The sequence below is a fragment of the Vombatus ursinus genome, unplaced genomic scaffold, assembly GCF_900497805.2.
Source record: "Vombatus ursinus unplaced genomic scaffold, bare-nosed wombat genome assembly UNPS02005459.1, whole genome shotgun sequence".
NCBI lineage: Eukaryota > Metazoa > Chordata > Mammalia > Diprotodontia > Vombatidae > Vombatus > Vombatus ursinus.
Genome location: NW_020945237.1, coordinates 13237064 through 13254349, shown reverse-complemented (window position 1 = coordinate 13254349; position 17286 = coordinate 13237064). Strand labels below are relative to the sequence as shown.

The following is a 17286-nucleotide window of genomic DNA, read 5'->3' as shown; positions in this document are numbered from 1 at the left end:
TGAGTTCATTTCTGTCTATGTATTCTTTTACAACATGACTATTATGGATTTGTTTTGCATGACTACATATGTATAACCTACATCAAACTGCTTGCCTTCTCAACGAGGGCGGTTAGTGAGGGAGGAAGGGAGAGGATTTGGAACTTAAAGTTGTAAAAATGAATGTTAAAAATTGTTTATCCATGTAACTGGGGAAAAATAAAATACTAAATAAAAGCTTAAAAAAAAGTCCTACCAAATTCCTTTTAAGACAAAAAATATGGTCTTGATACCTAAACCAGGGAGAGGCTAAAGAGCAAAAGAAACTAGAGACTAATTTCCTTAATGAATATTAATGCAAAAATTTTAAGCCATATTTCACAAAGATCATACTATGACCAAGCTGGATTTATACTGAGAATGTAGGGCTGGGTAAAAATTAGGAAAACTGTACAACTGACCATATTAATAACAAAAACAAAAAAAGATCATGATTATTTCAACAGACGCAGAAAAGACTTCTGACAAAATCCATTCCTGTTCAAAACACTGGAAGCATAGGAATAAATGAAGCTTTCCTTAAAATGATAAGTAGTATTTATATAAAACCAAGATGAAGCATTACTTATAAGGGGGATAAACTAGAAGCCTTTCCAATAAAATCAGGAGTGATGCAAGGATGTCCATTATCACCAGTACTGTTCAATTTTTGTTAGCATTCAGTTATTTTTCAGTCAGACTCTTTGTGACCCCATTTGAGGTTTTCTTGGCAAAAAACCTGGAATGGTTTGCCATTTCCTTCTCCAGCTCATTTCACAGATGAGGAAACTGGGGCAAACAGAGTTAAGTGACTCACTCAGGGTCACACAGCTAGTACATGTCTGAGGTCATATTTGAACTCAGGTTTTCCTGACTCCAGGTCCAGTGCTCATCTACTATACCACCTAACTGTCCCAAATACTTATTTAATACTGTACTAGAAATGCTAGCCATAAGCAATAAAAAAATAAGAAATTGAAGCAATAAACATAACAGAAACAAAACGATCACATTTTGCAGATGATGTGATGGTTGAGAACTCTAGAGCCAGCTAAAAACTTAAATGAAATGATTAACAACTTCAGCAAAGTTGCAGAATACAAAATAAACCCACACAAGTCATCTGAATTTCTATTTCTATTACCCCTCCCCCCAAAAAGGGCAAGAAGCAAAAGAGAAATTCTATTTAAAATAACTACAGATATAAAATATTTGGTAGTCTCCCCACCAAGATACACAGAGGTACTTTATGAACACAATTACAAAAAATTGTTTATACAAATAAAGACAGATCTAAATAACTGGAGAAATATTAATTGCTTACACAATACAACATAACGCCAATACAAGCAACAATGATATCTCAATTAGTTTACTTATTTAGTGTCATACCAAACTACCAAAGAATTACTTTACAGAACTTAAAAAAAAAATAGCAAGATTCATCTGGAGAAACAAAATGTCAAGAATATCAAGCAAATCAATAAAAATTTAAAGATGGAAAGGAAAGGGACCTAGCAGTACCACCTTTCAAACTATCCTACAAATCTATAATCATCAAAAACAACCTGGGACTGATTAAGAAATAGAAGAAGGGTTGTTCAGTGGAATAGATTAAATACATAACAGATAAAGAAGCAAACCAGCACAGTAACCTTTTGTGTTTGAAAAATTCAAAGATCCCAGGTATTGGGGCAAGAACTCACTATTCAACAAAATGGGAAAGTCATCCAGCAAACCATAAACCAGCACCTCACCAAGATAAGGTCAAAATGAGCACATGACCCATTTGCTCAAAAAAGATGACATCATAAGGATATTAATGAAGCATCGAAGAAATCACCTGCAAGATCTATGGATAGTGGAAGACTTTATGACCAAACAACTGTAGATAAGCTCACAAAATTATAGTTTTTGCACAAACAAAACCCATGGAGTAGAAATTAGGGGAAAATCTTTGCAGCAAGTTTCTTTCATAGAGGTTTCATTTCTAAGATAGAGGAAACATGTCAAATTTACAAGAATAAGAGCCATATCCCAAATGATAACTGATCAAAGGATATAAAAGGCAGTTTTCAAAGAAATAGAAACTGTCAATAGCAATGTTTCAAAAAAAATTCTAAATCACTAATAATTAGAGAAATGAAAATTAAAACAACTCTGAGGCACCGATTAGCAAAGATGACAAGAAAGGAAAATGACAAATGCTGGAGGGGAAGTGGGAAAATGATCATGCTAATACACTGATTTAACCATTCTGGAAAGCTATTTGGAACTGTGCTCTGAAAGTTATTAAACTGTGAATACCTTTTAATCTGGTCATACTGTTACTAGGTCTATAAGCAAAAGAGATCAAAGAAAGAAGAAAAGGATCCACAGTCACAAAAATATTTAGAGCAACTCTTTTTGTGGTGGCAAAGAATTGGAAACTGAAGGATATCCATTAACTGGCGAATGGCTGAACAAGGTTTAGTTATGAATGTGATGGAATACTACTGTATTGTAAGAAATGATGAAGGTGATGGTTTCAGAAAAACCTGGGAAGATTTGTATGAACTAATGCAAAACGCAGGAACAGAACCAGCAGGTCAGTTTATACGATGACAACAATACTGGAAAGATAGTCTAAGACTTTGAAAGTCTTAGTAACTCTGACTAACACAATGATCAATCAAAATTCCCCCCAAAGGACTCCTGATGAAACATCCCATTCACTTCCAGAGAGAGCTGATGGACTCAAGAGTACAACTTGAAGTTTATTTTCTTATTTCTTTTCCTATTTCTTCCTTTCTTCCTGACATGGTTAATGTAGAAATTTGTTTTGCATGACCATACATATTTGTAATAGAATTTGTTTTTCTTGACTTCTCAGTGAGTGGGGGAAGGAGGAGAAAATTCAAAACTGAAAATAAAATTGAATTAAAAAAACAAAACCTAGATGTTCTACAGACATTTCAAATTAAATATCTCCAAAGCAGAACTCACTATCTCTCTATCCAGCCTCCCACTCCAACCCTCTACAAATTTCCTTTTTTCTACTGAAAGCACGATCAAATTTTTGTTGCCCAAGATAATGGCAAATCTTATGCTATTCTTGGCTTTTAAAAATCTCCCTCTCTTCATATATCCAATCAGTTGCCAAATCTTTTAGTTTTTAACTTATTCTACATCCCTCTTATGTGTCTCCATTTCTCTACTCACACATTCATCCATCTAGTTCAAGCCATCACCACATCTCATCATTTATTTTTAATTCTTAATTTTAATACCAAAAATAAGTATTAACACAAAAAGAGGAATGGCCAAGAAACCATGAATCCATTTTATATAGTGTTTCTTGCTTTAATGAAAAAAAATATATAAAAATTCAATGCTTTCAGGCTTATCCTTATCTATGCTTCCTTCCGAACTTCCTCATTTCTCTTGTCTTTTAAAAACTATTTCAATGCCATCACAACTGCTAGCCTCCCCGTTTGCTCCAAATCTCAACCCTTCCCATTAAAAACTGAAATGGGGGAGTGGGGGTGGGAGAGAACCATAAACAAATAAGCATACTAAATGAAACAAAACAAACCACAGTGGCCTCAGCCACAAATTCATGTCAGGAGATGCATTTAGGGTTGCATCACAAGTCCTCTGGAGACATGTTTGCTCACTGGTTTCATTAGAGTTCCTAAGAATTTTCTTTTCTTTTTTTTCTTTACACTGTTGTCCTTTCTCCTGGTTCTGCTGACTGCATCAGTTTGCACTACCCAGTATCCCTGAAATCATCTCTTTGGTGACTTCTATATCACAATAATAGCCTACTACACTCATGCCAAAATAAGTTCAGGCATTCCCCAGTTGTTGCAACTGTTAGATACTAGCTCTTTTCTTTTTCTCTTTTAGTTCCCCCTAGACAATCAGAAAGTCTATTCTGCTTGGGTCTATTACCCTCCTGTCTTCATTATTTTTCCCCTATCTCCATTCAATTTCTTGTGCAAAGTTTTAATATATTTCTACATCAAAATATTTTTGTGTTCAACCCTTTTCCTAGTTCAGATAATGGTGAAGTTTGCCTGATTCTCATTTCCCTTTCCAACCAACTATTCCTTTATATTTACATGTTCTTCTTCCCATGAACTCCAATTATGAGAAATAGCCAGTTCCATGCCTTTTTCTCCCTCCTTTTTACATTAATGTCTTCCTTTTACAATTCTTTTTCTTCCCCCTCTCAAATGCTCAAAACAGAACAAATCCTCTATCAGGACCTCTGTTTTTCTTATTTAACTCCCTCAATACTTTTGAAGTCATTAAGGTTACAAAGAATATGTATTTCTTCTCTTCTTACAATGTTCCCACTGTAACATACATAGCCCCTTAAAATTTCTATCAAAAATTCACCTATGTTTCTCTGGACCCTTGTGGTTGCATTTCAAATTTCCTACTTAGCTCTAGCCTTTATTCAAGAAAGCTTTAAACTTTCTTATTATATTAAACATTTTTCTTCCCTATAGAATTATACCTAGCTGGGCAGAGTAAGTTACTCTTGGTTGTAAGCCCCCGTCTTTTGCCTTCTGGAATACTGTATTTCAAGATACATTCTGGTTTTGAGTAGAAGTAGTAGGAGGCTTGTTTGCCCCTGAAGCACTCTGCTCCTGGTGACTCCCTTTTCCAGCCAGGTCTTTAGTCTCCTGGCTGAATTTCTGTGCCATTTTGGGATGGATAAAGTTAGCTACTATATGTTCTCATGGAATTTGTTGATCATTATTAAATTTGGTATCAATTTCAGTGTTCTTCTGTGGGAGCTGGGCAATCTGCCTTGGTGTGGGCAGTCCTATTAGCCAGAAATTCTGTGAAGTGTTTAAGTACCAATCTAAAAAGTTTGTATTTTATTCTAAATACAAGAGGAAGCTTCTTGAACAGGGGAGTGATATGGTAACAGTAATGCTTTAGGAAGAGTATTTGGAAAGGGAGATAAAAGGTGGGAAACTTTTGCAGCAGTGCAGGTAAAAGAGGATGAAAGCCTATACTAGAATGACAGATCTGAGCAGACAAGGAAACAAAAATTTTATTTTGATCATATGTGTACTGTGAAGATGCATTACTGCCTTGATCACCTGGATCACCTACAAGTTGAATAATATGGTTACAAACATCGTAGGTAGAACACATGCAGGATGCACAATATACCTAAACCCTAACTATAGGAGCTGGAGCTGTGATCTCTCTGATGTGGGGAGCTCCTGGCGAGAAACTTCCTTTACCAATACAGGTCAGCACCTCTCTGTAACTTACTGCCTGCCTAGGACACCTATCATGGGCATCAAGTCAGAATGTATCAGAAGTTTCTAGCGAGAAGGAATCTCTCTATCCACCACGCCACAATACACAATAAAACGTTAAGTGCATAAGAACTCAGTGAAGTCTGAATAGGGAAAGAAAGTTACTGACTAAGGAGAGAGAACTAGTTAAACTGGTATATAAAGGATGGATAGAAATTTAATGGTTACAAGGTAGAATCTGTTGTTTTCAAGAGTATGGTCTCTCTGTCTTTGGAAGGTCAACTCAACTGACACTGTACTAACAACCCTCAGATGACACATTTTATCTGTATATGGCTGAGTTGGCTTTGGCCATCTATTCAACTGTAATAAGTAGGAACTGTTAGTTCCATGGCCATATATTTAGCTGTTAGTCTCCAATTAGTTTCTGCATAAATATATGTGCATATATCTGGAAGGGCCAGGTTAATGTAGATCTGTGAAAATTTGTAACAGTGATTAGAAAATAAGCCAAAGTGTATGCTCTATTCATACCAGACCCTGACTTTGTAGGAAATTTTTAGAATTAAATCTTGCACAGAAACACGCTCAACAAACAGATTAGTAAAATCATACAAATATTGGAAATCTATACCTCAGGTATATATGCTATCTAGCAGAACTACCCTTTTATACTGCTGCCCTATGCTTGGAATTGATCTTTTTATCTGCAGATATGCCTGAAAACTTTTCACTGCCAACCAACCTCCTCCGGAACATTCTCTGAGGGGTGGCATGGTGAGAAGGAAGGAATTCTGAGTATGGATACAGAGGAGCTGGATCTGCCACTTACTACATGTAACTTCAAGTCCCCATATCTTCATTAACAAATGTTTTTACATTCATTCACTCATTTCTTTGGGCTTGAGTTTTCTTGTCAATAAAATGAAGGGGGTTTGGACTAGATAAACTAATCAAGAAATATTTATTAAGCATCTGCTACTTTAAAGGCACTGAATTCTAAGGCCTCTTTTAGTTTTCAACGTATGATTCTATTTTCAAATACACTGATAAGCAGCTGATAGCAGAAACAAGTTTAATGCTATCTTTCTGACTTACAGATATGAATTGGTACTATATAAAGAACTTAAAATTATCAAAACAATAGTCACATAAAAATGCAATTTCACTAACAACCTTCTTATTAGTAATGAATTCTAATTCATGTTCTACTTTCATCTACTGGCAAGAACAAAACAGAATAAAACCAAGTATGATTTAAACTCCAATAGATTTGCAATCTCATCTATGTGGGTATTTCCTCCATCAATGGAGGCCGAAATCTATACCCACTTGCTCATCTTACGTGGCTAATACTGATATCAAAATTCACATTTTCAACGAGCAAGTTACCCCAAGTGCTGAAGAACTTCCCTGTCGATGAAGAATGTGATATTCTCTTGAGTGGAAAATGCATCCTATCAGTTGTACTCTTGTTCTAAAACGAACCTATCTTTTTTTTTTCAATTACACATTACTTTGACATCTATATAATACACAGAACATAACAAGTCATAACAAGCTAAAATAATAAAGTAGAAAAAAAAATCTTGTATCTCAATGAAAGGTAGAAATAATTCAAACAGTAAATGGGGAAATTGCTAATGTAGACAACATTACTTCTACACTGATATGAATGAAGCCCAAAAGAAATGGAAGAACTATTCACAAAAATAATTAAAGAGAAAAGAGTATCAGAAAACTGGAACAACAGTATTATCATCTTCCGTCACAAAGAGATAATAAAACCAACCTGAGGAACTATTGACCTATCAGCCTCCTGCAGGCAATCTACAAAGTTAGGTACTGAGGGTACTAAAGGTACTGAACAATTGACTCACTGCAGCCCTGGATTTTATCCAATCAATAGAACATGCAGTCTTTCAATCAGGATTCTTCACAAAAGGCCACCTTTGCGATAAATGAACCATTGGAGAAGATTCTAATATAACTTTCCATTGTATATGGTATTCATCAACTGTGAGAAAGCTTTTGAGTCAAGAAAAAAGGACTTCATGTTAAGATCATATTCAGACACACAAAAGAAATGCATAGGCATTGAATGAATAAGTAGAAAATATCTCAATACATCTACTTTGTATCACTGCTTGATCAATTACAAGTCATCAAAATTGTAAGACTGGTTCTGTTTATATAGACTCATGATTCCTTAATGATAGATAAAATTTTTTTTCCTTAGCAACACATTAGCTACTAAACTTAATTCAACATATTTTACGATCATACAAAAGGTAATTATTTGCTTTATAATAGTTGTCATGTTTCTTAAAGAATCAAAAGAAGATCATCTAAATATACCAGAGTCTTTCAAAACAACCTGCTAAAACATGAAATTGGGGAAAACATAAGCAGATCTCTCTCCAGCTACATCCAAGGTGATTATTACTGAATAACCAGAATGCTGTAACTTGTCATACAACAGATCCACTGCTTGGATCTAAATGATCATAGTACAATGAAGTGCTAGGTACACAGGTGTAAACAAGAAATGCAAATCAAACATCTCAACAGTATATGATTTAAGATGTTTTCACAGAGATATATCACAAAATTTTGCCATGTCTCACAATGCTTTCTGTGGAAGAAAGTTATATTTAACTACCTTGCTAGGCCAATTTTGCCCTCCATTTGACAAAGGTGGAGTCAAAACTTAACTCAGGGACACCCAGGGCGTTCTGCTCCTATTCAACTACAGTCCATCTTACAAGATCCAGCTCCAGTCTCGCCTTCAGGATGAGAACAACATGAATAAAACTTGGAATGAGAAATGGAAACAAAACACTTCTTTAGGGCAGCAAAAGAGGAGATGTAGAACAGTTGGAGATGAGATGAGAAAAGTAGACTAAAGGAGAATTCCAGCCAAGATAATGACCTGCAGGGGCAGGTAGATCAGTTCCTCTACATCTACTCCAGCAAAAGCCTAAAAATCATATCAGGCCAAATGACGATGAAGCAATACAATGAGAACCTATAGTAACTGACTTCTTCTATCCATCGAACAGTCAGCAAGTAAAACCAGTGCCAGCATAGGCAAACAACCAGGTATCCTCCAAATGCAACCAGAGACACATGTAGCTCACAAGACTGTTTGGTGAGGCAGCAAGAGTTCAGAGCTTCAACAGAAAACCCAGAGTTATTGGAAATCCATTGCAGGGGCATTGAAAGCTAATAGGAGCAGTAGTAGCCAGTGAGGGATTACAGAAGCAGTGTTCAGTCTAGGATACTCCAGGCTGGCCCCTATATCCAAGACCTCTAGCACTCTGTCTTCAAGTATCACGCAGGGTCCTGAAGAACCAACACTTTGAATCTCAAAGCTCCTAGGTAGTTTAACTCTGCATGGTGGAGGTCAGCACAGGAACACAGGCGTTTCAGGGCACGATGAAGCATGGTTGATGCCTCTACCCCAAAATTCAACAGCGAATAGATGAAGCCTGGCCCTGGCACAAAGTCCAAGCTCAGGAACTAAGGCATGAATTAATCAAAGAAAATAGCAACTGCTCTCAAGAATTACTGGAGATGCAGAAATGCCCCCCAAATTACACTAGAATATAGATGACCTAATTTGGCAATAACTGTAAGAGGAGACTCAAAGGGAGATAAAAAAAAGATTTTCTACAAGGACTACATGAATATCTAGAAGAAATGGAGAGATTAAAAAAAAAGAAATAAAAGCTCTGGGAGAAAGAACTGGAAGGAGAATAAGTAGCTTAGAATACCTTTACATAAATTCATAAAGACCTATTTTCCTGTACCAGTTAATAATGGAACTTAATCAAACAATTGCTTGTACATTATTGTTTCTTTATATATAGGTCAATCCTCCCCAATTGAACTATAAGCTCTTGGAGAGAAGAAACTATGCACTATGGCTCAAGATTTCAGTTGACTTACAGCATGACACTATGCACTCAGCAAACACTCAAATACATAATGAACAAATGACAACTATGGGAAACCATCACTCAAGAGCCATCCTAATCCTCAACAAATTCTCAAATACTGTGGCTAGAAAAATGAAAAATCAATATGAAAATCTTAAAATAATGACCTCTACACAATACATTCAATCTTTACTTCTTTCCACTTATTCAAAGAACAGGAAAAATGAGGTTTCCTACTTTTCCAATTTTCAAATAACTTCACTATTTAAAATTAATTTGCCCAAAAGAGGTAGTTACCAGTGCTATTATAAACTGGAATACTGTTTCGAAGGTCTCTAATGAAATCATGGTATGTACGAGTGGCTCACACCAATGCAATAAAACATTAGTCTGCAAAATTTCATCAGCAACTCTTTTCTTGAATTTTATACAGCCCCAAATTTATTAGACCTTGAAAAATGAAGGTGAATTGCTACATTCTACTACAAGTCCAACTTATTTTCTAGTTAAAAAATAATCCTAGGTACTGTTAATGACCTCCTCCCAAACACAACTACCTCTCATTTAACTACTTTGTACATGTTTGTATTTATTCACTTTATATTTATCATGTACATATTTATCTATGTATTTTTCTTCCCATCAGAATGTATACTTCTTGTGAGAAGGAATTATTTCATTATTCCCAGAACATGGTACTTAAATTCCCAGAACATGGTAGTCCCTTACTAAATATATGTTGATTGACTAGAAAGAATTCCAGCCTTGGAGCAAGAAAAAAAAAAAAACTGGATTTGAATCTTGACTCTGAGATTTGTTAGCTGCATGAGAATGGGCAAGTCACTTATATCTCTGAACCCAAATTTCCTGAGCTGAAAAATGGGGATAATACTTGTAGTACCTACTTCCAATAGTTGTGAGAATTGAATGAGATAATATATTAAAAATGCTTAGCAAATCTGAAAGGACTATGTAAATGTGGGTTTCTATTATTACTATGCGTATTCATCTCTCAGCTAGGAATAGTAAAGCACTTATGTGAGCTGTGCATGAAACTTTTTGTGTAGGATTTAGGCAAAAATATTTTGTAAAATACTATATATCAAAGCCATTAAGCTGTACTCCTAATTTTATAACAGTGAAATTACGACTTAAAATATTTTAACAAAAGAGGAGTCTGTTTAAGTAATTGGCAAGGTTTCCCTGGATAAGAAAAGACTGAGAGACTTCAAATATGTGGAAGGATTATTACATAGAAAACACAATGGCATCTGCTTGGCTTCAGAGGGCAGAATTAGGCAAAATGAATAGAAGCCACAGAGGCAAATTTAAACTTGAGGTAAAGGTTCTCCAAAAGCATAATGGCTACCTGAAGAAACAATATGATTTCTCACTAGAGGTATTCCAGCCAAAGTTAGGTGATTACTTGTCTATGAACTGAATTCTTGGCCAAGCATTAATAAGATTAGACCACTAGTCATAAAACTTTTCCATATTAGTAGAACCCTTCAGTTTAAAAAAAAAAAAAAGTTTAGCAGGACCTTTGTAGCAAAATTCTCTAAAATTATTTTTAAATTAACACACAACATAAGGTTTAATTAAAAAAAAAAACCACCTTCAGATGCCTCAGGGTTCCTTGAAACAGTCTGAGAAAGAAACAATGAACTAGAATTGCTTTTAAAGGAAATCTTTATAGAATTTTATTTTCATAGTGTTCACCACAAGTTTTATGAAAAATAAGGAGTCAGGAAAATAAAGGTTGATACCACAGATCCATTTGTGTATTTAAGGAACATGTAAGCAAAGACAAGGAAAAAACCTGAGATTGTACCACCACTATAGTTACATGTGTACATGCAGCTAACTATGGAAATTATGGTAACTGGGGAAGAAAAAGTTGAATTTTATCACAGCAACCAGCAAACAAGTAGAAAGATTAAGGGCAATAAAGAGGTATGCTGTCAGGCCCATTCACTGATAAAACATTGTATAACTTATGCAACAACAAAAAAATTACATATACACTTTTTTTTTCAATTTAACAACATTTAAAAATATTTTCAACGGTTGGTTTTTCCAGTGTTTTGTAATAGGTTACCTTAAGTGTTAACCAAAAAAGTAACAGGAATATTTAATAACTCAACTTAAGAAAAAAAATTAATAATATGTCTCGATTATACTAATGAAACACAATATTAATTCAACTATATATGGTAGCTTGTTAAAAACCCATTTCATCTGCATATTAAAAATGGAAATTGAATTGTCCTGAAATTACAGCCATCATGAAAGGCATGGTGGTCTAAATTACTCATTTTCTATGCATTTTCCACTACAACATGGCATAGGAAGATGCATCATGTTTTTTTAAATAAGCTTACAAGTACTAAAGTAACTGAAACAACTGCTTATGTTAATTAGTAAAGTTTTATCATAAGGTCGAAGTCTGAATTTTGGTTAAAAAGGTCTCAATACCTTAAAGTCCATCCAGAATACGCTCTAATCCATGAGGCCTGGTCACAGGCATACCACATGGTATAGCAGGAAATGGGAAATGTTTTGGACTAATAATTAAGTTATTACACCTGCTCTTTTGGATCTACCATCAACAGGTGGACCCAGTGCCAAGATGCAGATTTTCATGAAGACTTTGATGGGGAAGACCATTACTCTTGGGGTCAAACCATCTAATACTATTGAAACTGTCAAGGCCAAGATACAAGAAAAGGAAGGTATTCCCCCTGAACAAAGATTGATTTTTGCAGACAAGCAACTGGAAGATGGATGCACTTTATCTGACTACAATATTCAGGACTCTACCCTTCATCTTGTTCTGAGGCTTCGTGGTGGTGCCAAGAAGAGAAATAAGTCTTATACCACTCCCTAAAAGAACAAGCATAAGTGAAAGAAGGTTAAGCTTGCTGTTCTGAAGTACTATAACTTTGATGAGAATGGCAAGATTAGCCACCTTTGACAAGAGTGCCCTTCTGATGAATGTGGTGCTGGGGTCTTTATGGCTATCCATTTTGACAGACATTACTGCAGCAAGTGTTGTCTAACCTACTGTTTCAACAAGTCAGAAGACAAGTAAATGTATATATGTTAATAAAAAAAAGTCAACTAAGAAAAATCATTACACCTGGTGGTCTTAGCGCAGCCAAAAACCTGTTAATTATGTGACCTTAGGCAAGGAAAAAATCTCTGAGTCTCAGATTCTTCATCTGGAAAATGAAGGGTTTGGACTTCATGGTCTGTCCAGGTCCCTTCCATCTCTAAAGTCCATGATTCTTTACCATCAATCAGGGAGTCACAATATAAAAGGGAGAAATGAAGGGAACCAAAAAGATACAGGAAAATCCCAAACAATCCACCAGCTTTTAAAAATCAAATGAAGTTATAAAAATTGGAGATCACAAAAAACTGTGGTCCTATGTGTATATGTTTCCATGCAATGGAGAGTCAGGTAGTACTAACAGAATTCCTTTAATATCTCAGGGACAGAAATGCCCCACCTTGGCTATTGATCTGTCCTATCTCATTGATGATAAATGACTTTGCATCCTCTACTACTTCTCAAAACCAAGCCATCATTGGACAAATAACAGCAACTAGTATAGGTTCACTATTCATCATCTTTCCATTACTTTCTTAGGTACCTGATTCCTCCAAGAATGTGGTATTCCAAGATGCCTACCCACACAGGATTACTGGGAGTATACCGACATTTACATGATGGATTTTTGTGATATCAAGCGGTGTGGAATAATTGCAGCTTCCAAAATGAACCAGCTTGATTCCCATTTTCCATTCTTTTCGAGGACCAGAATACTATTTATCTGAATAAATATGCACATACAAACACACTCACACAATACTGAGAAAGGGAGTGTAGGGTGGTATACACTTGGATTCAGATAGTCAAATCTCATCTCAAATACTAACTTGTGATGAAGTGTAACTCATTTAATTACTTCTTTGATCCTCCAATTTCTTACCTGGAAAACTGAGATGACAATAACTATACCTTACAAGGCGAGGACAAGGAGTAAGTGTTCTGCAAACCCTTCAATACAACATAAATGTAGGTAGCGTTGTATGTATTTATGCATTCACATACATACACACACAATATAAATTTTGACGAGAGGCATCATGGCATAGGGGAAAGGAGGCCTTAGAGTCTAGAGGACCTGGGATTAATTCTTAGTTCCGACACATATTAACTGTGATTCCAGATAAAGTCAATTACTCTCTCAGTGACCTAGGCAATTCTCTACGATATGTAAGTTACAGAAAAAGTGCGGACCTGCATTGGTAGAATGAGTTTCCTCATCCATGAATTGTCTATACCAATGAAGTCACAGGTCCAATATCTATCCCCAATATAAATTTTGACAGACTGTCTAGCAGGGTGCGTAAGAATTTTTAATCCACTTAGTTTATCCAGTGAGAAGAGTTAGTTCAATCTTTCTCCTGGATACGAATTTCCCTGAGGAAGTTATATAACATTCTGGGGTTGGTGCGATTAATACACAGTCATCTATAAATAGATACATTCAGAAAATGTTTCCAATCAATAGGACATCCTCTTTCTGTTTTAATTCTGCATAGGACATCTTCAATTAAGCAGGCAGCCTAAATGTTAGAAAAACTTGTGTCCCCGTTTTGCTTTATCTTAATATGCAGCAGATCAATAAACACAAGATGATCATTAAAATACTGATAAAGATGTGAGTTATAATTGAAAAGTCAAATCAATGAACAAAAAGCAGGTTCTTATATTCAGTGAAATGAGCAATTACTATCAAGAAATGGTCTACTGTGGAATACCATTTTTAAAAACCTGCTTCCTCTCTTCTCGCACTTTCATTAAATTTAATTAATCTCAATATATGTGTAGATTACCCATAAATATATTATAAACATAGGAAAGTAGGAATACGGATTAGCAGTTATTGTTATTTTAACCACTCACCACCCTCCCCCACACCCCATTTGGGGGGGGGGAGTAACAGAATAGATGGTATTCTAAGCGCATGATATTCTCCCCCTTTCAAGTAATATCGAAAATCAATGCCCTGAAAATTGCGTAATCTACAGCACAGACCTCTTCTACATATATGGCAGCTAGACTGGCTGATCTTTTTGATTCTAAAGATAACAGTTTAACTTTCCCATACTACTGTATATCAGGGATTCATATTACAAGTCCAGATACATAAATGTCACTACTGGTGAAGACAGTTCATTATAAAATCTTGACAGATCTTTCACATTTCTGGTTCTTCAAGTTTAACTTCTAATCTTCTGAGGGTAATCTGCCTTAATTGTGTTTCTGATTAAGCTTTCCATAACTTGTTATTTTCTCCTACTGTTTCTTCATGGTTTATAAGGCAGTAATAGTGTTCAAAAGCTTCCATTAACCTGCTAAGATTTTGTAAATGAATTTACATGCCAAACCAATGGTGCTCTTGCTGTCATATCTTTCTGCTGGGCAAAGATATGAAACACAGGTCTGAGGCATTTTACAGGCTATTTTGGCCTCCTAGCAGTACTGAATATCTAATCAGTTAAACTTTCTTAGACTGTTATACACATGTTATACACATGAATAGAATGAATAAACTGTGTTGATTTTTTAAAAATTAATTTTCCATTTTTCAAAATCAACAGTTTGCTTAAAATAGTCAGTTTATAGCTACGTTACTTGTATGCCACATATCATCTTTATTCATCTAACCCGGTATTGGTTTTGATCTTTGTTCTCAAGTAGATGGTCTGACTGAATATAAACCATTTACTTGGAAATGACTCCCAATATTAGTCACCAATGATTTTCGGTCTTAAGATATAGTGAATTCTGAGTTTCAGTGATGTGATTTGGGTTTTTTTTTTCTATGCTAACATTTGGCTCATGTCCATTCTTGACTTTAAGAAATTATTCAAGATACAGAGATGTGGTTTTTATATACTGGAAAAATCTGTATTAGGTCAAAGCTCAGTGCCAGAATCCGATGCTACAGTAGCCATATCCCTAAGACAAGATGATGAAGGTTGGAGTCAATGGATCTGGCCATCTGCACAGGGTGATGAAGGTTGCAAAGGAATAACTATAGTCCATAACATTATGCTACTCAGAAAACAGTAGATTGTCCCTTTGGCAAGTTGTGATATGATAGATGATATGTGGCTCAAAACATCATCCCATCTCTAGGAAAGGTAATCCCTTTGAATGGGAAACTCACAGGGTATTACTTTCTTTTTTTTTCTTTTTAGTTGTTTAATTTATTTTAGATTTAAATACAAAATTAAGAAAAAAAACATTGCCATGTACACAGGACATATGAGAGGATTCAATATAAAGCAATAAATTTCCATTTCAAGAAAACTTATAAAATAAATACTACACATTGTTTTCAAAGCTGTCCAGTCTTTCTTTGCTTCCTTGGAGGTTTTCTTTTGTTCTCTGCTATGCACTTTTCACTTTATTTTTTCCCCTCTTCCCCTCCCCCCAAAAGGCTACAATTGATCTTAGAGACAGACAGACAGACAGACACACACACACACGTAAGACTGTACTAAGGGCATCATTTTCTATGTTCCTATTTCTAATGTATTTGTTGCGGATCTGACCTCCCACCTAGAGAAATCTGCCAAATATGATGCTATCAAGAAAATGATAAAGCAAGGGTCAGAAGGATCCTTGAATGGCATTTTGGGGTACAAAGACCAGGTTGTATCCTGTGAATTTAACAGCAATACTCACTCATCTACCTATGACACTGGCACTGGTATCACTTTTAATGATCATTTTATCAAGCAAATTTTCTGGTGTGACAATGAGTTTGGGTATAGCAACTATATAGGAGACCTCAGTTTCTATATGATCTCCAAGGAAAAAAATAGAAAGTCATGGATCTTCATCCCTAGCCAAAATAGGAGTTTCTCCACTGGGAAGCCCACACCCATAACCTATTCATTACCCATGACCTACTTCTCTATTCTAAACATCTCATGCTCCAAGCACAGTCCCTGCCTCAATGTACCCCAATGGGGCAAGAAGAGCAGGGAGGAGAAACACAGAGTCCTGTGTTCTGTACCATCAGTAAAGTCACCATATTCAGTGGAAAAAAAAAATCTGTTATTTCCTTGTTTCTTAATCCTGAGCTGTACTTTTCAACATATTTTTGCTGTCCTGTCCATGTTCACCAAATTACCAAGTATTATCTGGATAGTCTCCTGTATTCCTACATAGAATTTCTCTTCTTCATCTTACCCTCTGCAATGGATATTGATAATTTAAAAAGAAAAAAAGCTACAATTATCTTTGAAGTTTTCTTTTTCCAAATGTTCATTATGTATGAGAACTGTAACACATGATGACCAAATGTCCCATGAAATGTTTCCTGACGTCAACACACATAAAATAAAACTCTTTTATGAGCATTTCCAAGTAGTAACAAATTCATTCTGTCTTCCTGTTTCATTTATACTGAGAATGTCAAGAAGGATATGGTTTGAGTTCCACCAACAGACTGTCCACTCAAGCACTGGACAAAGCTCTCACATTTACAGCGTCAACATTTAACATTTATACATAGTCTAAAGATGACAGGATTCTAATAAACCCTCTGTCCCTTTCCTGTATAAAGGAAGGGCCATTTGTATTTGCCCCTGCCCACTCCTAAATCCTTTCCCTTGCCCACTGAAGGATTTGTCCAAGTTTCTCATAGCATTTTGACCAGTCCAGAGCTTCTTAACCTTTCTTGTGTCATTGACTCTCTAGCAGTCTGGGGAAGCCTAGGGACTCTTTCTTAGAACATTTTAAAATGCATAAAGTAAAATACATAGAATCTCACACACACACACACACCCAACCCAATTAAATTGGAATGATTTTTTTCCCCACAGAATTTCATAGATCCCCTGGCCTAGACTATTCCATTTCACCTAAATCACACTTGCTTGCATCACAGTTATTGATGTAAGTGCCTTATCTCCCATCCCCCACCACTGTAAAATACTGGAAGGCAAGGTGTGTGGTGTGTGTGGGTGTGGGGGGG

At 35.6% G+C, this 17286-nt stretch overlaps 1 protein-coding gene and 1 pseudogene across 6 annotated transcripts in view; one reads left to right on the top strand and one right to left on the bottom strand.

Moving 5' to 3' along the window:
• MLLT10 (MLLT10 histone lysine methyltransferase DOT1L cofactor) overlaps positions 1 to 17286 on the bottom strand; it is a 212956-nt gene that overhangs the window by 55063 nt on the left and 140607 nt on the right. The window lies entirely within an intron of this gene.
• LOC114032516 lies at positions 11853 to 12314 on the top strand (annotated as a pseudogene).